General features: G+C 45.7%; 1 protein-coding gene across 4 annotated transcripts in view; it reads left to right on the plus strand.

The window, feature by feature from the left end:
- The window catches only part of HDAC4 (histone deacetylase 4), a 1,308,595-nt gene that overhangs the window by 268,037 nt on the left and 1,017,646 nt on the right, over positions 1 to 22,912 (plus strand). The window contains exon 1 of one of the 4 annotated variants that reach the window (XM_086956257.1): positions 11,102 to 11,410. The exons of the other annotated variants lie outside the window; for them this stretch is intronic. The gene's annotated coding sequence lies outside the window, so the exon portion shown is untranslated. Of the gene's footprint in view, positions 1 to 11,101; positions 11,411 to 22,912 lie in introns of those variants that run through there. 4 annotated transcript variants of the gene reach the window in all.

Below are 22,912 nucleotides of genomic sequence, written 5' to 3' on the forward strand. Positions count from 1 at the left end.
AAGTAAATAAATAAAATGTGGTAAAAGAAGAATGTGTCTAAACTAAATTTAAAGACCAAAAGTTGCCCCTAAGTTGTTTTAAATATATGGACTGATCAATATGTACATCAACTATAAGAAACCATGTAATGCATTTGTTTCCAGTTTCCATCCATAGTCGATTGTTTTATGAATTACTTTTAAATAAAACTTGCACAATCTCATTCAAGCACAAAGTGATTGATAAGTTACACTATCATTCCAAAAAATTGGTAATCTGAGAATTCCAAATTAGTTGAGTGATCAAGCCTATATAATTCATCACTGACCTTTGACGACAAATTAATACTTTCTCTTCACTGCTGGTGCTGTTAAAAATCTGCTAGTCTGAACCAAAGTCTATTATGGGCATAAACGTGTGTATGGGTGTTGACTCTAATGTAATGTGCACATTATAAAAACAAACTAGTATACTCAAAATATAACAATGCGGGGATATTTGTTCTTTCATTAGTACTAAAACATAAGAGCAGCTCCTAAACTAATCACATATTTAAGTGGAAAAACAACCGGAAAATGAATACAGGTGGCTGACAACTTATTCAGTTCTTAATTGGACATTCTGAACAGAACAGACTAGAAAATATATAGTGTAAATCCAGTTTGCAGGTGTACATACTGTGCTACATAATTAGAATTTTGTGTGAAATTATTTTTTGATTAGCAAAGAGGATATTTCAGAGTGTGTCTTAAATGTAAAAATAACAAAAAACAAACGCAATTGAGAAATATCACCTTCCTCTAGTCTAGCCTCCTGTAACCATGCCTGTGCTTCAGTCCCTATTCAATAACTTCAAAGTATAGAGAACAACCTAGGCAGGCCAATCTGCGCTGCAAATCACAGCTTCATATGAGCCTTTGAACCCCTGTACTGCTACATGGTTCACTGAAGCTCTGTGAGTGCATGTCACATACATGTCTACAGTACTCAAGACCTTCCAAACGTCCATCCCAACGAAAACGTACTGTGGTCACATCTCACTCTTGGAGATTGCATGGATCTGGCCAATTATTGCCCAGTAAATCCTTTACAAGTGCTCATGGAGACTAGTAGCATTCTCCGCAAATGACAGTGACTTAAATGCAAGTCAAAATAGACTGTGTAAGTATTGACTGACCTGTAACAACTTATTCATAGCCTTGCATAAAGACCAGTCAAGACTTACTCCTTGACTACATGGCTTCCTTTTACATGGTGGATCAGTAGGTTCTTTAATGTATACATCTATCTGATGGATACTTTTAACAGCAGTGTCAAACCCCACGAGCTTAATAACAGGCACCCCTGTCCTTTCGCTTTCAGAGTATGTAATCAAATAGATAGCACCCCGACCCCATGGACAGCAAACTTCCCAGTCCCTACCCCTCTGGCAGCAGCTGCAAAGCCACCTTATTTTGCCCTTTCTGACACACAGCCACCCTGTGGGTGACAGGATCAGTCATGTTCTCCACAGGTGGTTAGCCATAGCATCAGACAGGTGCATCCTGCATATAGTCTAGCGAGGCTATGTCACCATTTTTTTCCATCCCACCGCATCTTCCATCCACATCAGAGCAGCTATCAAAGGACCATTTGTCCATTTTACTGCAGGAAGTTCAGGCTCTTTTGGAGAAAGGAAATATAGAAAGGGTCTTGGACTCAATATCGGAATTGGACTTTACTCCCATTATTTACAAGTGGCGAGAAAGGGCAGAATTGCCTGACTTTAGATCTTTGACATCTGTTGCTTTTTGCAGAAGGACAAATTCAAGATGCTCATGCTGGCCCGGGTTCTTTCTGCCCTGAATACAGGAGACTAGATGGTAGTATTGGACATGCAGGACACCTATTTACATATTCCCCTGGTCCTGCAGGCCCACATAGTGCTACACTCTCTTCTAGGTGGTTTGAGAGTGTTTTCAGTTATCTTTGCTCCCTTTCATCCTCAACAGTGCCCCTCGGGTGTTGGCAATGCGAACTGTGGTTGCAGCATATTTTCAGAGGTCTGGGGTGGCAGTCTTTCCCCACCTCAATGCTCGCTGTTGAAAGCAGGCTCATCACATTCAGTCGTGGACCACCTCAAGATGATGGCAAAGCTCCTCACATTGCTGAGGTTCATGAGCATCGTGTTGAAGCCACAGAGGATCCTCTTCCTCTGAGCCCTCTTTGATAGGTTTCATTTGCGTGCCTTCCTTCTGTATCAACGTGTCCAAAACATTTAGGCTATAAACATGTTTCCACCTCTGCCCTATGTCTCAGTGAGGGTGGCTCTGAGGCTTCTTGGCCTTCAACTTGCTGACTATGTCAGATGATACACGCGTTCTCTGTTGTGAGATCTGAACTCTGAGTAGACATCAGGGAATCGTGTCAGATCCCTTCCAGGTTTTGGAAGAGAGTGCACAAGATCTGTAGTTGTGGCTGCTCGACCAGAATTGGACTAGTGGCAGACTTCTCTCCCTACCCCACCCAGAGGTGACGTTGGTGACAGATGTCTCTGCTGGGTTGGAAGTCATTTGGAAGGGGTGGAGATTGAGAACTGTGGTCTCCAGCAGGGGCCTTCTTTTGCATCAACCTGCAGGAGTTGCAGGCAATCCGCTTGATGTTGAAATCTCCCTGATCGTACACCACCTGATGTGATCTTTCAACGTGAAGGCGGTTGAACTTAGCAGGCGGCGCATAGCAGATCACAAGTGGCAACTACACTTTTTTTTTGTAAATTTATTTATTGACATTTTAAGTGCCAGCTACACATGGAGGTTGCGCAGGGCATCTTCTACAAATGGGGAGTCCAAGTAATCTTAGTCGTCCTGGTCGGAGCAAGGAGAGTGTGGTTCCTGGAACTTCTGCAATGAGCATCTACTGCCAGTTTAAGGGGTTCTTCTGTTGCACCAGTAGCATAGGGTCCTGCACCCAAACCAATAAAATCTACGCCTCCATGTGCAGGGATTGAGATGCTGCAGTTGACTGCATTTGATCAACTTCCCAAAGTAGTGGAAGTCATCCTGGCGGGCAGGCAGCCTTCTACAAAATCTGTCTATGCTGGAACAAGTTTGTGGCTTGGTGTGGCCTCTAATACGAACCAGTTGCAGGCTAAGTTGTAGGATGTATTACTTTTTGTTCTGTTTTTGGCTCAGCAAGGACTTGCAGTGGGCACTGTAAAAGGTTAGCTATAGGCCTTTTTGCATTCACTGTACCAAACCTCTTTGTTTAAATCACCTGTTGTGATACCGTTTCTCAAACTTTTGGTCCACATGTTTCTATGAAAATCCTTTATAACACAGTGGAACCTTATTTTGGTCCTTACTTTCCTACATCTCCTGACACTGAAGGCTGTCTTTCTCATCCCGATTGCCTCAATTTGTTAAATGAGAGAGCTTCAGACTTTGTCAGTCCAACCACCCTACACCACCTTCTTTCTAGATAAGTTGGTGCTGTGGACTAGGGTGGGTGTTTGCCTCATTCCACCTCTCAAAAGAGGGGAATCAACTCCATCTTTTGGACCTCAAATGAACGCCCTGATTTTCAACAATCGTACCAAAGAACATCAGGTGTATGATCAACTCTTCTGGGGTTTTCTGATGGAAGGAAAGGCAAGGCAGTGTAGCAGAGGACCATATCCAGGTGTATAACCATCTGCATTAAATCTTCTATGCCTTGGCTAGGAAGCTTCCTCCTGAAATATTAAGGGCTCTCTCTTTAAGTGGCTAATGGTATGCCATGTTAGGGTCTTGTGCTCACTATGCCACTGGAACCAAGCCACACCCAACTGAAGAGCCCCATCTAGGGTAAAACTGGTTTTGGGTTGCTTGTGTTCCGGTTTCAGGCTGAATCTGGCCTGGTAGTTAGGGCTGGAGGGTTCCAAATAGAGCAGGGTGAAGACTGATTTGCGTATGGCTAGATCCAGACTGAGGTGGCATTATTGCGAAAAGAACGATATGTTGTAATGATATTCCCAAGTGAATGCCAGTGGCTAGACATAGTGCAAGCATTCCTCCCATCACCTTTTATATGTTTAAGGGCTCATTCCATCAGGGCTAAGGCTGCTACCGCTGCATTGGTGCATGGAGTGTCTGTCCTTCATATTTGTTATGGCACAACGTAGGCGTCATTGCGCACCTTCGCAAAACACATCTGCCTTGACAGCAAGGTTCAACGGGAAGGGCATTTGGCCATTCAATCCTACTGAACTTTTTGGTCTGAGTTATTCCACAGACCCACCATGAGAGGCGGTACTGCTTAGGTATCTTTTCTAAAGGTGAGGAATCTGCGGTTAGAAGAATCCATCAGAAGAACAAGTCACATACTTTCTGTAACCCTTTTTCTTGTTCATATCTAAATTCCTCTCAGTCCACCCACTACCCTGCTCTGAGGAATGTACTCTCTTCAATCTAAAGAGGTCCCAAATTAGAGATCTGTACACTTGTTGTGAACAATTGGTTTCAGGCTCCTTGTCTAAGGACGCAGACAATGACCAGAAAGTTGACTGACACCAGTGTGGCACCTATATGAGGCTCCAGCCGTAAGCTCCAGGGCAGATCGGAGCTGCATAGTGACACCTACTGGTGTGCAAGGGCTAGGTTGAAAAATCTTCCACATCCAGTCTGGAGCGTAGTGATACTCCAAAGGTGAGGAATCTGCAACTATATAGGGTATCCGCCAGTGAGCGCGTTAGTGAATGTACTTAACTTGTTCATCCCTGCGCTGTTACAAGAATTTCTTACCGCGTCCTAAGATGTAAATCTGGAGCACCACCACTGACTTATTCAGCCTTTTAATGACTTACAAATTTATTCTAGAGTGCGCTAGGAAAGATATCTCCCCCCAAAGACGAGATTCAAGTCGTGCCAAGATTGCAAGAAGCTGATGGCCTTCGCAGACCCACACAACATGTCTCTCTGGTGCTTGTGCTTGAGTCATACCTAGAAGTCATGCGACAAATGTGCACCTGAAGGTGATTTGGCAGCGGGAGGGAAAATGTTGATGATCCCAGGGATGTTGTCAACACTGCAGCAAATAGCAGGCTTCAAGGAGGCCTAACTGCAACTGTTTCAGACGCTCCTGAATCCTTCTGGCGTGCCTTTGAGCCCCAAAGGCCCCAGTTGGATTTCAGCCAGCAGGCCCTTCCCTGTCACCACCTGAACCTGACCCACAACACTGCTGGTTCAGACTTCACCCTGGATCCACACCAGAACCTTTGTTGCCGATGCCAGTTCCACTGCTGCAAGCCCAACGTCCATCTCTGATGCTGGTCTCCAACCGATGTTGATGTGTCCCGGACTGTGCTGCGCTACGAGATTACAAAAGCACAGCCAGTTATTTTACATCCAGCCTGTAATTGTCAGCCTAAACAACAGTACTGTTGGAGGCTAGAGTTCTTATTTAGTTCAGACTCTGCAGTGTATACAAAATGTTCTCCTTGATGCTAATGATGATGGAGTGGACAACTTGCGTCTCCTCCACTATACTGATAACTAGACTATTTCTGGTTTTAAAGAATGCCTGTGGGCTAGATAAATTTTCAGGGACTTAGCTGGACTCGCTACCTGGGCCACAGATGAAAGTGCCCCTTTCGTATTAGTAGTGTGAAAAGCTGCAAAGGTTCTTGGCTTACAGTTGCCTTCTGTTCAGACTAAGGCATATTTATTAACCAAGATCCTTCAACACGATTCAGGCTTGTCTGAGCCACCATTGCTATTCCATGGGGCTCTCACAGACACTATCATGGCCCCTTGGACTAAGCCATGCTTGGGCCCTCTAGTCGGTTTACCCGTGGCCAGGGTCTATAGACCGTCTCCCAGTGATCCTGATTTTCTTTTTTGACAAAGCATCCCATGACACAAAACCCGATTACAAAGGTGCCAACAGCTAATGCATTTCTGACCAACCCATCAGATAGAGAATTGAAACTTATTGATGCCTTCAAAAGGAAAATGTTGTCTTTGGCTTGTTTAGCCTTAAGATCCTTGAACACAGTGTGTCTTCCGGGAGGGAACACACATGATTTATGGGATATTGCCAGTGATAACTTGCTGGCCCAAACGATATGTGATGCACAAAACACAACGAAATGTGTCTCGCATGATGGGTTGGACATCAGACTGTATTGTCAGAGCTATTGGCACCAGTGTCCTGCTTAGGGAGCATACCTGGATGAGATCTGGTTTTTCAGATTTCCATGCGTCGTTAACGAAGATGACTTTGGATATAGCTGTAGGTTGTTTGGAGCTCGAATAATTGAAGGACAGTTGTGCCACAACACCTCCCTTGCGCCTCTTGTCTCCTGCCAAGCAGATCCACCAAAAGCACAGAAAATTTAGGGGGCTATTCCAGGCTAGTTTTCGCCCTTACCATGGCCCCTTGGGTATTCCCGAAAGGAATGACTGTTGTCACTACTCACTTTTAGAGTTTGTGGGTACCTTGACGACTGGCTGCTTGAAGGTAGGCTTGCTACAGTCCTTAGTATGACGCCTCTAGACAATTTCATCTGACATCTTTGAGGTTTTCAATCAGTGAGTCATGATCTACCTGAGCTCTACACAGAGGATTTCCTTCATTGGGCTGTCCTAGGTAGAGTGGCGTTTAAGGCCTTTCCACCAGTGAGTGTGGGACATTCAGAATAATGATGGATCTCTGTGGGAAAAGCTCGGAGGCTTTTTGGAATTCCTTACTCGTGCTCCCTCCTCTTTCCGAACACTTGGTGGTATATGAAGGCCTTGTAGTGGATCCACAGGTTTCAATGTGCACAGCATCAGGACTGTCTTTCTGACCCAGTTTAAATCTTGCAGGAGACGGTGCTGGATCTTAAGTGGTGGATGACCAGTGCCAACCAGACTTGTAGCAGACAGTTCTATCTGCCCTCCCCAGACTCTTTGGTAATGACAGATTCATTTATACTGGGTTGCAGGAAGGAGTCACATGGGAGAGCCAGTTACCTGAGGCCCCTGGTCTCCAGTGGATGGCCAGCTCTCCATAAATATTCTGTAGCTTTAAGTGAGCCAATCGCTCTGAAAGTTTTCCTTCCATCCAGGAAGGGGAGGCTCGTGCAGATCCCTATGGTCAACACGACCAGACTACCATATGGTACTACTATGATTAGGGCTGATTGGGATCCTGTGCCAGAAAGCTCTATGTTTAAGGAGGGAGTGAACCATCAGAACATCTTTCTCGCTGCCAGTGATCTGTCAGGACTCCTACATTCCAAATGACCTTGCCAAATGATTCATTCAACCTGTGCCACCTATTCTAGACTTATGCACACTCCACTCGCTCCCATTGCCAACAAAGGGTTGAATCAGAAATCTGGTTAACATCTCAAAATGTCTGGAGCCTAATATGCACTGGATAAAGAAAAGCTGCCTGAGGTGTAACTGACCAAAAACTGAGGTTCTGTTTTGTGCAAAGTCAAACCTTTTGCCTTTCCTTTTACCTGGACAGAGATGGTGAACGTTGACACGTGAGGGTCTGCAAAATTGATGCTCCTTTTGAAGGTAAACAGAAGCGCCATTGTATACACACGCCTTCTAAAATCTTGGATTCAGAAGTTCCAGAGGATATGGGAATGAAGATATGTTGAAACCATCAAAAGCTTGGCCAGCGTTTTTACAGTCCTAGACTTCTGGTGGGACGGAGTAATAAACTGATAATGCTGTGCATCTTCTTTAAAATATTTAAGGTGATGGGGACAACTCTGCTCCAGAAGCTAGCACTCCTTGATTCTCTAACTAGAAATGGTGGTTCCAGGCAAGCCTGGCCAATGGGTTTAATGAGATACTAAAGGAAGAAGTGCAGGGAATGTGCAATAATTGTTTTGGGGCCAATCTTTTTGGAACAATTTGAATCTTGCTCTGTAGACACAAGCAAGCCACTACCCATTCAAGAAGGATCTAAAAGCATGCTATGCAGAGGTCCTTTTACCTGGTAACCTGACACTATAAGAATTCCTTTCCTTTTTGCCCGATGAGACCATGCTCACCTGCACTCACTCATAGGCTCTCACACCTGACAGCCACCAAGCGCCTCCTTCCTGCCACTTCAGTGCTGCAGAAGACCAGGGCCCCCATTAACTAACTTGGGTTTGCAGGGCTCCACAAAAATCTAGGGCATAAGGATAGACCACTTTGTTGATGAACACTGTCTAAACCATGAGTGCTTTGAGGCAGTAGTAAGATTGTTTGCTGTGTTATACAACATACTACAATAAAGTATTGTACTACAATAAATATATGTACTACAATAAATATATGTTGACCATTGGCAAATGGATGAATCTGTGGTTTGCCATGAAGGTTGAAGGAAAGGCTGAAACCTATGATGAAGCCTGTAAGCGAGGCCCTGCCACTGTCGCTGGCATCGACTTGAACTCTTTGGAACTAATCACGTCCCCCATGCTGGTTTGGAAGGGAAGGTCCAGCCTACCTGGATTATCTCGGTCAGGTGTGGTTTGGGATCAGACTCAAGGCCCCGGCGGGCCAACAGTTGGTCAATTATCTTGGTGAAAAGGCCGTCAATGAACAAGTGTCATGAACAAGGACAGTAATCCTCCCCAAGGAGTAGACCTCACCCAAGAATGAGTCTGAACCTGCTTGTGTCCCCTTACCAGATTGGCCACCGTCCGGGATGTGCAGCAGCTGAAGGATGAACGCCATTTCCGGGATTGTTCGCACAGACCCAATGAGGAACGGGGACATATATGAGACATGACAGTTTACCCGGGCGATGCGCCAGCATGATTACTTATTGTGAGGAAAAGCTTGTTTTGTATCTGTATAGTGTGCATCTGCTATTGCTTTGGCATCCTAATGTCATATGCTTTCTGCTCGGTGTTTCGGCTTTGATCTAGGGGTTCCTTTAGACTGCCAGAAACCCTCTGATCTTCTTTGCTTGATACAATGTCTTCCTAGTTCTCCATGCGTGTTTGAGCCAAGCCAAGCTCTTGCATAGTACTCACGAGAAACGACTTATTTCCAGGGAAAGGACACTGAATGTAAAGATCATTCTCTGTGGTGAGGATAAAAAGATTAAACGGATTCAAACAGGCCTGATACCAATACTGCGTTACAGAAGTGCTAGAGTGAGTGAGTTAGGGTGAAGCTGGAAACCTGCAGTACAACTCCCACCAGTAGGCGGGCACTCATGTTCCACCTTATGTGCACATCGCCTTCACACCTTTTTGTGGTTTAACCCTGGAATAAATGTAGAAGAATTGGGGGTGTAGGTCTTAGTATTCTCTCTGGAACAACCCCACGTTTTAACTTTAATAAGTTCTAAGCATAAGCTAATGACAGTGTCAATTCAAGCATGGTTTTGTCAATCAGATAGTGCCATAGGTCAGTGTTTAATAAGTGCTGACGTGCTTCAATCTGTTTGGGGTCTGTCAGAGAAATGCTGTGAAAATCCTCCTGTGAACAAGGGAGTGTAAATGAGTGATTGAGTGAAAATTGTACCGTAAACGGGTACAAAGGATGGGGACAGCAGAGAGAAGACACCTACTGTGGTCTAGATGTAACAGTAACCTCCCAGTAACCCTTCAAGGAAAACATTTAGCCCAGAGTCAAAGGAGAGGCAGCCCAGTGCAGGGTGGCTCCTGTTTATAGGTGAAGCTGAATCCTGGTACTTGGTCTGATAGCTTATGCAAGTAAGGCTGCCACATTGTGGATGCGTGTGCTGTGTCAGGCAAGCTTTGCTGGAGTGTAGGATTGTGGTAGGGCAGTCTGGACAACGCCGGCCCACACCCTGCCACTGTGAGCTCTTTATAAGAAGCAGTGGTAGAAAGGTGCATTCTCCAGCTTTCAAGGTATTTTTCATAGTGCTTCATAAGGACCAGGTTCAATATGGAGCGCTGCTTGATCAGAATTATCTGTTGTTCTGGAGGGTGCAGTCAGAATAGCAGTGCTGAGTGGCATTGCAAAGGCCTGTCTAGAAAGTAAGGGTATTCTGATGCACAGATCTAGAGTGTAATTCTCTGCCCTTCTGCAGCTCAGCATCTGAGTGCCTGCTTCTATCAAGGAGGGGCAGAAAATGCTCATGTTTCCGGCTCACCACTCTCTTTTGCATCACCCGCATAGAAGAACCACAGCAGGAAGCATCCCCAGCCTTCGCTGCAATGCCAGTTGTTAACCATCCTCCCCTGCCAGCTCAGAACCGCTTGGATAACCCATCATGCTTTCTTCCTCTGCGCGGTGGCATACGACTGAGCCTTGAGTGAACTTAAACACCTGTCCAAGTGCTTGTATCGGCGTCCGTTTCTTTCAGCAGAAGACATGGCGACCTCAAATCAAATAATAATGAAGCTAGCATGTCAGGCTTCTGTGCTAAATACGTGTTTCAGAAAGGAGCCTGGAGGAGTCATGTGAAGAAGAGGAGGAAGCTTATTCTTTATTTGTGAGAGCACATACATTTCAGTTTCTGCGCTGTATATGCCAAACAATAGTTTAGGCTTCCTATCAGGTGTGTTGTGGTGGATCAACTGAGCTGGCCAGCCCTCAACAGCTCATTAAGAGAAGTCCTATTTCCAAATCAACAAAGACCATGTGAAGTCCTCGATTTTCATTGGTGAAGTTTCAGCTACTCTGTCTTGCGCACGCGATATCGAAGAACCAATTAAATCTTAATCTCTTTAAGGTCTTCAGAGATCACCCCACTTCCTCAGCTTTCCAGCATGGTTGGTAATGCTTAAACCTCACTAATCCAGTCGGTTAGCCAGAAACTCATCGGTATTCCCATTGTCCTATAATAGTTATGTACTTGTAGCTAAATTGAGTAGTATTGCGAATTATTGGGTAGTTGTGAGGATGTGAATAGTCCCCTCTCATACCATTAGCCTACCAACACCGCCCAATCTAATTCCAATATCTGTAGTGTATCAGTCAGTATAAAGCATTTCCTGGATAGTATGTAATCTTTATTGCACAGGTAGTTAAAACCGTTGCAAAATTAGCCTGTAAATCATTTCTCGGAGCGCTTCCCTTCCCCGTCCTGCGGCTTTAAATGGCTAACCGCCGCTGGCCCCCTCTCAGGCCTGCATGCCGGAGTCTGGCGCTCTGTTTATGTTTGCTCCAGACAGCTAGTGGTTGATGACGAATTATTGACGCAAGAGCTACTCCACACTGCATGCCTGAAATTAATCAGGACGAGGAATTCTTTTCATACAACTTATTGGGAGGCCTCTGAGCTGTCCAAGGCTGCAAATGGAAAACAGAATCGCCTGGCGTCGAAAAAAATACAGGCTGCTCTGCAAGGCAAGCGGGTGAACGGGGCCAGCATTGGGGATTTCCGATGACCAGGGCGGAGGGGGGCAGGCTCTGCAGCATGCTCCGTCTCGCCTGGCCGGCATCCGCGCCTTTGTACCAGCACACGCGAGAGCCCTGGAGAAGACGAAGTTACAGCTGAATTGTAAGTGCGTACCTCACTCGGTGAACAGTGAATTCACCCCGGTAGGCTTTGCAAGTTTGTGCAGGCGGAGGTTTCTGTGTGCGCCCATGCACGTGTGCTCAGGTTCTGGTGACGGCTGACGCAGTCCGCCCGTGCATGTTTGCGCAGATTGGTGCACGTTGGTGCCAACTTGTATTTTTTTTCCACAAGCGTATTCAGGTTTCCGCAGGGCCTGGTATACGTTTTTGACTGTGATGGGGTAGACACGTGCAGGTACTGGGTCAACTGTTGTCGTGTGCTAGTCTAGTCAGACATTGCTGTAATATTGTGCAGGCTCTGCTGCAATGTTGTTCCAGCTCTTGTGCAGGCGTGTACCAGAGGCGCTGCAAGGTTTGTGCGAGGGCGGTACTCAAGTGTTTTTGAACGCCCACATTAAGATTCGGGCTGGTAGTGTTGGTTTGTACAGACGCTGGTGGCGGTATGTGCACTAATGTGCCCACAGGCTTCTAGAGGAGCGGGCACTTGATTTTGTGAGAATAGTACAGACTTGTTCAGAGGAGCTACGCAGGCTCGAGTTGGTGCAGATGCCCAAGTGTGTGTGTGTGCAATGAGTATGCAGTGTGTGCCTGCCCGCGCAAGGAGTTTGCAGTGTGTGCCTGCCCGCGCAAGGAGTTTGCAGTGTGTGCCTGCCCGCGCAAGGAGTTTGCAGTGTGTGCCTGCCCGCGCAAGGAGTTTGCAGTGTGTGCCTGCGCACGCAAGGAGTTTGCAGTGTGTGCCTGCCCGCGCAAGGAGTTTGCAGTGTGTGCCTGCCCGAGCACGCAAGGAGTTTACAGTGTGTGCCTGCGCACGCAAGGAGTATGCAGTGTGTGCCTGCGCACGCAAGTAGCATCTAGGGTGTGCCTGCGCGCGCAAGGGGTATGCAGTATGTGCGTCTAGTATGGGGTTGGATCATATGGCCTACCTGGATATTGAATGATTCTTTGGGGCGCTCTGTGATGTGCCTGGTAGGTGTAAGAGGGACTTTGGTGTGCTTATTGTGCTCTGGGGAGGGAGTGATTGGGCCATTCTAATGTATTTCCATAGAGTGGGAATAATTTAGGCCGTGTGATGTGCTTAGTGTTTTATGAGAGGTGACTCGTGTGTAACGTGAGTTGGAGAGTCAGGGGCAGTGATATTTAGTTATGATGCAAGTTGCTGAGATTGGTTTGTGGTGCATGAGGATTCCATGAGGGGGGGGGTGTTGCAGGTCATGAGGTTAAAAATAATCGGGTAAATTGAGCAGTGAGTAAAAATGTCAACATCTGTCATACCTGTTTTACTGGATACCACATAATATATTTTTTTGTGTTTTCTTTGCGGGGATTGAAGTGTATCCTTTTTTTTTTTTTTCTTTGGCGGCAGGAAGAGCGGATCCTGTTTTTTGAGATGTTTTGGAATCACCAAGCAGAGGTTTCTTGCCGTTGTTGTTGGGCAGACGCCAGTAGAGTTCGGCAGTGTGGCACTGCATTCATTTACTATATTGACATATTGGGCTTTGGCCTCAATTCACAGTACACAAGGTCCGTCCCGCTGTGGAATATTTAAAGGTCACTGCGTTTGCTCTGTGAGAGGAAAATTCACGAGTTGAGTCAGGCTGGTGTTCAAACGTTCAGCAAATGTACACTCACTGCTGTGAACAGGGTCTTTGGTTTCCAAGTATTTACAAAACCCTCAAGTACACAGTCAAAAATGGCTAAGTGCAATCACTTCTATGTGAGCCTGTGCCTGCCTGTGCGCGTACAGTGTGGAGTGCATATATATTTTTATTGTGGCTTAGCATACTGTCCAGATATGAACTTGTTCCTACCCACAGATGCATAGATTTGATGTAATCCGAGGTCTTCATTAATGCTATCATTTTGTCTTATTAAATATCTCTGTGCGGATAAACTAGCTTAATCCGGTATTAAGTGTTGTGGCTGCGATTGTCGGACAGGATAACTGTGTTAAAGTACATTGCTGGAGTAACACAACAATTAGTTTGTGATCTAAATACAGCAGTTGACACACATGATACAACTTCTACAGTTAGTCTTCGCCCAATATGGTTAAGTGTTCCTTCTTCCGTTCCCTGATCTCGGTGCCTGGAATAATGTTCTGGTCTAATGGGTATGTTTCTTAATATCATATATTTGTTCATTCCACTGAGCATCGTAGATCTTACCAGGGGTGGTGAGTCTTTTCACTTTATCATACTGCAGCTAGTACCACTGATGTTAGTCTATGGGTGTCTTATCAGTTGATTGTTATTCCAGTTGGTGTTTTCTTAGGATCAGCATCGGGTGCCTACCTTTACCAATTGATGGTGGCACAGTCGTGTTTTTCTCACATTGGCCCGAAAAAGGACTTCAGCTCCTGCCTAATTTTACAAGTTTATCCAGCATGGGTACCATTGCTGTTCTGTACATAAAACATTCTTGATTGTAGGATAGTCTTTCTGTTCTACTGTAACTTCAACTTCTGTAGGCCCACAGACTTAGATGTGCGTCTACATCATGGAGCAAGTGCACATTTTTATCAGATTGTTACATCTCTAGCTCCATCTCCTTTCTTTCTGAGAGATTCAGATGCGCATGTTGTTTTTACATCACCCAGTTTAGAGATTACTATAAACTCCCATTCCCTGTTCTCTTCCTAGCACTTCATCTCCATTTACATCGAGCTGGCCCATCAGCGTGTCTCCTCCATCAAGTTACCATTCTGCTTGAAGCAGGCTACTTTCTCATAGTTCACAGAATTCCTGAACATTTTGAGTAATACCTTGTGGCGAGAAAAATATAAAAATCAAAAGATCATTTCAATACTGAATTGCTTTTGCTAAATTGCACAGTATCAGTCCGTTTATTAATTTTCTGTCTCTATGCTCAGCAGATGAAGTAAAGGCTGCCTTCTGTTATACTATAGGAACTTCTTTTTGGCCTCTGTTTTTGACCCTGTAGCCTTGTTCACGAGCACCTTTGTGTTCTGTAAGCTCACCAAATGCCACTTTAAGTTGGAGGAAGAATGGTCTGATCTGAAAGTGCACAAATTGTTTTATTTATTTAATCTTGCCATTTATTTTTTCTGTTGGTTAGTTTATCATAGCGCATTACTTTCTGTCAAAATGCATTTCGGCATTCTGGAATCGAAAGGTTTAGTGTGATTTGAACACTTTCCAAATGCACAATGTATAATTAGACTTGAGGTAGAATCCGGAGTCTTTGAAGCAAACTCCAGCTCACTTCCCCTCCCCAGCTCTGCCATCCAACCATCCAGTACTTATTGATTTAATCACTAGGCATGTAACATGTCGTGCTAAATTTGTCAGGAAAGCATGTTATTCAAGCAGACATCTTGACAATGAGCAGAACTGCCGGTCTATATTTTGCCATCATTATTTCAAGGCATATTCATTTAATAAATCTAGTTATGTTAAAAGAAGATGAAAGATGTCTTGACGTACTGTGCAATTAAAAGGGAGGGCTTGTGTCTTCAAAGATCCATCTTTGTGATTAATGCTTATTTACTGGTACACCTTTCTGACTATCCTCCATATTTTCTTTGGGCTTTCACTACGGTTTTCCTTTAAAAAAAAAAATCACAAAACAGGGCTCCAGGATGGTTTACAGAAAATTGGTGGAGATTTCTTTTGACTATAAAACATCAGGCTAATTCGAGATCACGTTGTTAGAAGTGAAACTGTGACTGATGGAGTAGTCCCAGGTTAAGCTATTTGGAAATCTACTTATTGACTTAGTGCAACATCCTTGGGCCTGGTAAAAATGTATGCGTCAACCCCAGCCTCAACCCTATTCTTTTAGCCCCACTCATGCTGTGTCCCTATTGCTTTTAAACCTGGTTGGAACCTGAGATAATAAAGAGCAACTTTTACTCTCCAGGCGCATGACCAGTTTAGAGAATGTAAGATGATTTATTCGGTTTCCCTTGAAGCAATTAATTTACCATGCTTCTCAAAGTACTTTTTTCCCCCACAAAGTTCCCTATCAGTGCTAGTGCCTATACCTTCATCCCAAATTGCCCTCGCTGCAGTATGTAGCTTCTACATATACACAAAAATAAACCAACTAATGTGCTGGCTAAGCCTCAGTCTGTATTTGATATGTTATTTTAAATAATAATGTTTTCAGTGCTTGTTCACCAATGGGTTTCTTGACACGAGGGTGAGAATTTGAGTTGTCAGAATGAACAACTTGACCAAAGATCTAAGTTGTTAACCGCATCGCTGCTGCGGTTATTTTTCCGCTACGCGGCTTTTTTCTAAAAGCCGCGTTAGATGACGAGCTCAGCTCGTCATCCGCACATGCCCCCCGTGGCTGATGACGAGCTTAGCTCTTCATCAGAATCGAAGGGGTTAAGCTCTTCTGAAGTAGTCTCCAGGTCAAGAGCTGCAAAATGACGGACCCCGAGGATGAGCACAGGAGTGCCCCATTGGGCAGCAAACCCAGCTGAGCGGTCCATAGGGACACATAAGAGGCGAGAGCAGGGGGGATGGTGGGGTTCTTAAGCAAAAAAGGCAACCCCTCACCCAACAAATCTTCCTGGGTAAGCATTGAACGGCACGGCAGGTGAGATTAATACATTGAATTCCCCCCATCCCTCTTCCAGAGCACTTGGAAAATAATGCAAGGGAGGTAGAGGACTCAAAACTAGGGATAAATGGAAAAGGAACAACCCGCCAGTAGTCCTGCAAAGTACTTCAAAGAAAATCATCGAAGGCATAAACGGTTAACTAAAGTCACTTGGTCGGACTGCTGGTGCCTCCGGTGTCCTGGAAATGAGGACAGGAAAGTGGACTACCACAGCCCAGTTATGCTCTTTGCAGGTGGCTGACCCCACGTATGGTTATCAACACAATACTTTACTTTTGATGTTTACATATGCACAATTTGGAATAAGGTGGACTGCATGGCGGTCAGTTCAAGGACCGTGACATGGTAATGTAGGGAGGGAAATTGAGTTGAGGCCATATTTGTGAGGTGAAGATGTTAAGAGGGGAGGGAAGTGCATGGGTGAAACCCAGCACAGAAATGGGGACGGGGAGGTGAGGAAGGGGTAGAATCCATTGACTATGCCAGTACAAACCCTAAAATTCTTAACCTGGAATGTTAACGGACTGGGGTACAGAATGAAACTAGGGCAAAAATTAACCAACCAACGTGCATCGTTACTGATAAAACTATATGGTGTATAAAAATATGTGAAATTTGGGTTTTAGAAAATATATTTAGCATTTGTACATCAAGTTAAGTGTTCTGATTTCTTTTCATCCTATTGAAATATTGTATCACACAGAAGTTACAAATAATGGGCTTTTATAACTATTGAAATATGTTTTGAAATGTTTGTACAGTTGACTTATTAGCTATTCAAATATTGTGTGTTAGGAAAAGCCTGACACCCTGCAGCCTTTCATTTCACGCTCTTTGTACAGCAGGTCGTAAACTTCACTGAACAAAATCCTGAAACTGCACATTATATACTACACTAGAGTCCTGTTGCATAAAATACGCAACACTGGTGATGAGACATGCCTGTGCAATTGTGGGCAAAAGGGGACTTTGCTCCATACTTTGAGCTTCCCCAACTCCACAAACCATTCTGGGAGAGAGTAGTTAAAAGATTTCAAGAAACCACTGGAGTACAAATAGAGGTGCAGGCCCCTCTGGTGCTACTAGGAATATGGAGAGCGCCAGATACAATCTCCTGCTACAAGCTCTTCATTAACCTGGGTTCCCTACTGGCAAAAAGAGAAATTGCACCTCACTGGCAGAACAGAATAAGGCTAAAAATAAGACTGGTTGCGAGTAATGGCAATTTGTTATGCCAGGTTAAATCTGATTTACAAGGGTAGAGGATGCCCCAGAGAGTAAATATATATCAGCTGACATGAAGAGAAAATGAGGATAATGGAGGTGAGTGCATGGGTTACAGAGGTCAGGGATGGAAGGAACACAAAACAACATTTGGCTGCAATGGACTAGCCTCAAGATACCGAGTCGAAAAAAGAGACTTCCTATTTCCCATTCTTTTCTGAAGACATTTCTCCAGACAACTGCGTGACTAGATTAACAAGCATTTGCAATGCAATAGATCTCGCATTAGGAAAGTTTGAGCTATTGGTATTGTAAATTACACATTTTTTATTTACGTGTTGGTTTTGAAAATAGCAAAATTAATAGTTTTGTCATTTACAATGCCAATAGTTATAACTTTCGCAAATGTGACACCTATAGCATTTGTAATGCAATATGTTTTATTTACGTGACTTAGATGTATTGATATTACAAATAACAATGGCTTTTAATTTTTTTAAATAATTAATACTTAAATAAAAGTTATTGTAATTTATAATGGCAATAGCTTAAACTTTTGTAAATAATTTTTGTGAAGATTATGTTCAGTGTATTTTATTGTGACGAAAATCCAAGAATAGAAGTGAAATATTAACATCTTTTTGTGACATTTGTAATAAAGCTTGAAACATTGAGAGAACATATTTGAACTACTTGTTATTGAATGGTTGCACAGATTGATGCTGTGGTGGAGCTGAGTGATGTATTGGCGACGAGTTATGCTGTGGTAGCTCATAGTGATGCTGTGGTGCCCCTGAGTGATGCTGTGGTAGTGTTGAGTGATGCTGTGGTGGTGTTGAGTGATGCTGTGGTGGTGCGGAGTGGTGCTGTGGTGGTGCGGAGTGATGCTGTGGTGGTGCGGAGTGATGCTGTGGTGGTGCGGAGTGATGCTGTGGTGGTGCGGAGTGATGCTGTGGTGGTGCGGAGTGATGCTGTGGTGGTGCGGAGTGATGCTGTGGTGGTGCGGAGTGATGCTGTGGTGGTGCTGTAGTGGTGCTGAGTGATGCTGTAGTGGTGCTGAGTGATGCTGTAGTGGTGCTGAGTGGTGCTGAGTGATGCTGTAGTGATGCTGTGGTGGTGCTAAGTGATGCTGTGGTGGTGCTGAGTGATGCTGTGGTGGTGCTGAGTGATGCTGTAGTGGTGCTGAGTGATGCTGTAGTGGTGCTGAGTGGTGCTGAGTGATGCTGTAGTGATGCTGTGGTGGTGCTGAGTGATGCTGTGGTGGTGCTGAGTGATGCTGTAGTGGTGCTGAGTGATGCTGTAGTGGTGCTGAGTGATGCTGTAGTGGTGCTGAGTGATGCTGTAGTGGTGCTGAGTGATGTGATAGAGTGAGTGCAATAAATGGAGTGAGTGCAGTAGATGGAGTGAGTGCAGTAGATGGAGTGAGTGCAGTAGATGGAGTGAGTGCAGTAGATGGAGTGAGTGCAGTAGATGGAGTGAGTGCAGTAGATGGAGTGAGTGCAGTAGGTGGAGTGAGTGCAGTAGGTGGAGTGAGTGCAGTAGGTGGAGTGAGTGCAGTAGGTGGGGTGAGTGCAGTAGGTGGGGTGAGTGCAGTAGGTGGGGTGAGTGCAGTAGGTGGGGTGAGTGCAGTAGGTGGGGTGAGTGCAGTAGGTGGGGTGAGTGCAGTAGGTGGGGTGAGTGCAGTAGGTGGGGTGAGTGCAGTAGGTGGGGTGAGTGCAGTAGGTGGGGTGAGTGCAGTAGGTGGGGTGAGTGCAGTAGGTGGGGTGAGTGCAGTAGGTGGGGTGAGTGCAGTAGGTGGGGTGAGTGCAGTAGGTGGGGTGAGTGCAGTAGGTGGGGTGAGTGCAGTAGGTGGGGTGAGTGCAGTAGGTGGGGTGAGTGCAGTAGGTGGGGTGAGTGCAGTAGGTGGGGTGAGTGCAGTAGATGGGGTGAGTGCAGTAGATGGGGTGAGTGCAGTAGATGGGGTGAGTGCAGTAGTCGGGGTGAGTGCAGTAGTCGGGGTGAGTGCAGTAGTCGGGGTGAGTGCAGTAGTCGGGGTGAGTGCAGTAGTCGGGGTGAGTGCAGTAGTCGGGGTGATGGGGTGAGTGCAGTAGATGGGGTGAGTGCAGTAGATGGGGTGAGTGCAGTAGTCGGGGTGAGTGCAGTAGTCGGGGTGAGTGCAGTAGTCGGGGTGAGTGCAGTAGTCGGGGTGAGTGCAGTAGGCGGGGTGAGTGCAGTAGGCGGGGTGAGTGCAGTAGGCGGGGTGAGTGCAGTAGGCGGGGTGAGTGCAGTAGGCGGGGTGAGTGCAGTAGGCGGGGTGAGTGCAGTAGGCGGGGTGAGTGCAGTAGGCGGGGTGAGTGCAGTAGTCGGGGTGAGTGCAGTAGTCGGGGTGAGTGCAGTAGTCGGGGTGAGTGCAGTAGTCGGGGTGAGTGCAGTAGTCGGGGTGAGTGCAGTAGTCGGGGTGAGTGCAGTAGTCGGGGTGAGTGCAGTAGTCGGGGTGAGTGCAGTAGATGGGGTGAGTGCAGTAGATGGGCAGACAGTCAGCTCGATATAGAGAAAGAGTGCGGGCGGTAGAAAGAGTGCGGGCGGTAGAAAGAGTGCGGGCGGTAGAAGATAGATAGATGGTGTGTGTGGGGGGTTGTGTCTGTGGGGTTGTGTGGGAGTCTGTGTGGGGGGGTGTCTGTGGGGGGGTGTCTGTGTGGGGGGTGTCTGTGTGGGGGGTGTCTGTGTGTGGGGATGTGTGCGGAGGGTGTTTGGGGGGTTGTGTGTGGGGTTGTGTGTGTGTGGGGTTGTGTGTGTGTGGGGTTGTGTGTGTGTGGGGGTTGTGTGTGTGTGGGGTTGTGTGTGTGTGGGGGGAGTGTGTCTGTGCGGTTGATTGTGTGGGGGGAGTGAGCTTGGCTAGCACAGGGCACAAGTTGCAAACAGTCGAAACCTGTTCTAACATTTCCTAGAGCGACAAGACTGGTGACGGGACAGTCATCATGCACGCGTGTAAAGAAGTAACCCGCATCCTGCCTCTGTGCGAGCCAAGTATTTTCATGGAATGACTTCCTCTGAATATGCCAGTAGTTATTCAGTAAAAAACATGTTTATATGCATGTGTTTATGGTATTTGCATAGCGCGAACCTCGCCAAAAGTCAGCATGACAATTAGCAGAATAGCTTGTGAAACTATTGCGGTATCAGCATAAGACTTTTGAAGGGATTACTAAGAAACGGGAGGGGAAGGGATCCCCGCGGCGGTCTGCTCTGGTGATTGGCTGGACCTTGCCACAGTGCAATCCAACCCGGCGATAAGCACCTGCAGAGAGCATTTTTGCGTGAAGCCCACCAGCGAGAAAAAAAAGCTCTGCAGCATTGTCGCTATTGGAGGAGGAATTCTATCAGCATTACCACGCGAGAGCAGCAAAGGCATCCATCGCACCTGTAAAGATAACTTTTTTTGAGAGAAAAATACAAAATAGTATTTTGGATTCCAGATTTATTCACGCTCCACTTGTATGTTGCCATGAGCAGAAATATTTCCTTTCGTGGTTGCGGAACTGTGTGTGTTAGCCACACGAGCAGGAAAGATCCGGAAATGCGCGTAGGCTGACAGATACCAGCACGAAGCGATGGGCACGGTGTGCATTATGGACGTACAGGCCCGATGTGGAGGTAAATAGGATGTCCTTCATTATGCCACCTGCAATAACAATATCGCCGGAGCCCTCGTGGGACCAGATCAAAGGGCTCAAAGTGATCATTTAAACGGAGCGTTTCCCAAAACCATGGAAAAGATAAACAGTGTGTTCACTCCATTTTAGAGTAACCACTAGGTGGCGTGCCCCCCCCATGGTAATGAAGACAGCAACGAATTGCGGTTCTGCATTTCGTGCAGTCTGTGAGGTGACTTTGTGGTGTAAGAGGCTATTGTATTAGTCCTCAAACGGTACCTCTGGGTTTTTCAAATACGCAAGTTCCTTCAGTCTAAGACTTCAGCAGTGCCCAGACTCCGGAAGTCGAGGAGGCTGCTGGTGAAATCTTGCAGCAGATGCCCCACAATGGCAGATCATGTACCGGCGAGTTTGCAGACTACAAGCGAGAGAAGCCGTGTGCAGGAGTGAATAAATATGATTTGATAAGTGTGCGCGCTGTCAGGGTGCCCGCAAGCGATGCATACAGTGTGGGAGCTGTAACTGAAAGAAAAACATTGTCTCAAGCGAAATGCAAAAGTAAACAAGCTCTCGGCATTGCTGTGGCTGGGGGGGGCGGGATAGCGCATTCCTTGGAAGTCTGATGGGGTGGGAGCCTGTGAAGTGATGTGAGGCACAGAGACAAATGGTGGAATGTTGGTGTGCGAGTGACTTCCTTTCAAGTCGGATGGGAGGGAGCAAATGGCGAGCGCGTGCACAAAGCACATGCACTGTCCATAATCTGCATTCAAAAGCCCACTTGGTAAGCTTTCCTGGAGCAGCTCTCTACGCAATACGCAAGGCGAGACCTAAAAAGGAGTCTCCGGGGAGGAAGGTCGGGGGGGTGCGCAGAGGGGAATGGGCGGATGTTATAACTATGAAGGCCAAATTGGCTAATGTTTTGTTTATTGCAAATAAACTAAAAATGCTAATGAAAAACATACCTTATCAAAAATCTAATTTCACCATTAAGTTAAATGTTTTAAAAACTTGTTAGGAAAAATACTTCAAAGTATTTTTGTAGTCCTTTCTTTTACTTACATTTCAGTATGAGGACACACTAACCCAGGTAAGTAGTGTGCCCTATTTCGATATATTATCAGATTAGCTTATCCTGTGGGCATACAGGCACACTTTTAGGGGTGACTTACATATATATAAAAATAGCATTTTCCTTTGTAGCAAAGGTATTTTCCCTTTTGTGTCTCTGCTCTTAAACTGCAGCCCAGGCGAAGCCTAGATTTTTGTCATGTGTAGTTGATGTAAATACATACTTCAGCCCACATATGACATCACATTTCCTTTGCCATACATACACTTAAACTATTTACAATGGCCTTTAAAGGAAGGTACATAGGCTGTGGTGGTCCTGTGTACAGCACGTTTTAGTGGGGACGCACATGCACCTTCTTACTGTTTAGCAGTGTTAAACTGCACGCATTTCTAAAGCCAGCAAACAATGGGATCCATATCAAGATGACAATGCAAAAAAGGGGAATTTGAGAACATGTACATTACTGCCGAGCCACAGGCTGCTTATTGCACACTTATGTAAAGGAGATGGCCACAGATGTAGTCTAGATTCGAGCAATGAAAGAGTCCCCTGGAAAAGGGTTCCAGAAAAAAAAGCGAATAGAACTTATTGGAAGGCTTGCTATCTGGTGTGTCACCCATCCGTGTGTTAGTCTGACCACAGCCCTCCCTTGAGCACAGTTTTCAACAGCACAAGAGCTTTATGATCCACCAGCTAGCTGCTAGTCGTGGCAAGCTTAAAGGCAAGGTTAACACTTTAATTATCGTATTGTGTTCTTTTGAATTATCCGTGAGTTTGTGTTTTGGAATTACTGGGGTGTAGCATAAATCAAACATTTCTTTCGCAATGCACTAGATTAGTCTGTGGAACATGACGTTCTTGCATGGATATAATTTATCTAGAGGCCTGGGAATAGAAATTGGGCAATTCTTTGAACTGAGGTTAACTTCGAAGATGTTGGTTTTGGGAACACGAGCCAGGGGATGCT

The sequence above is a fragment of the Lissotriton vulgaris genome, chromosome 2_1, assembly GCF_964263255.1.
Source record: "Lissotriton vulgaris chromosome 2_1, aLisVul1.2, whole genome shotgun sequence".
Lineage (NCBI taxonomy): Eukaryota > Metazoa > Chordata > Amphibia > Caudata > Salamandridae > Lissotriton > Lissotriton vulgaris.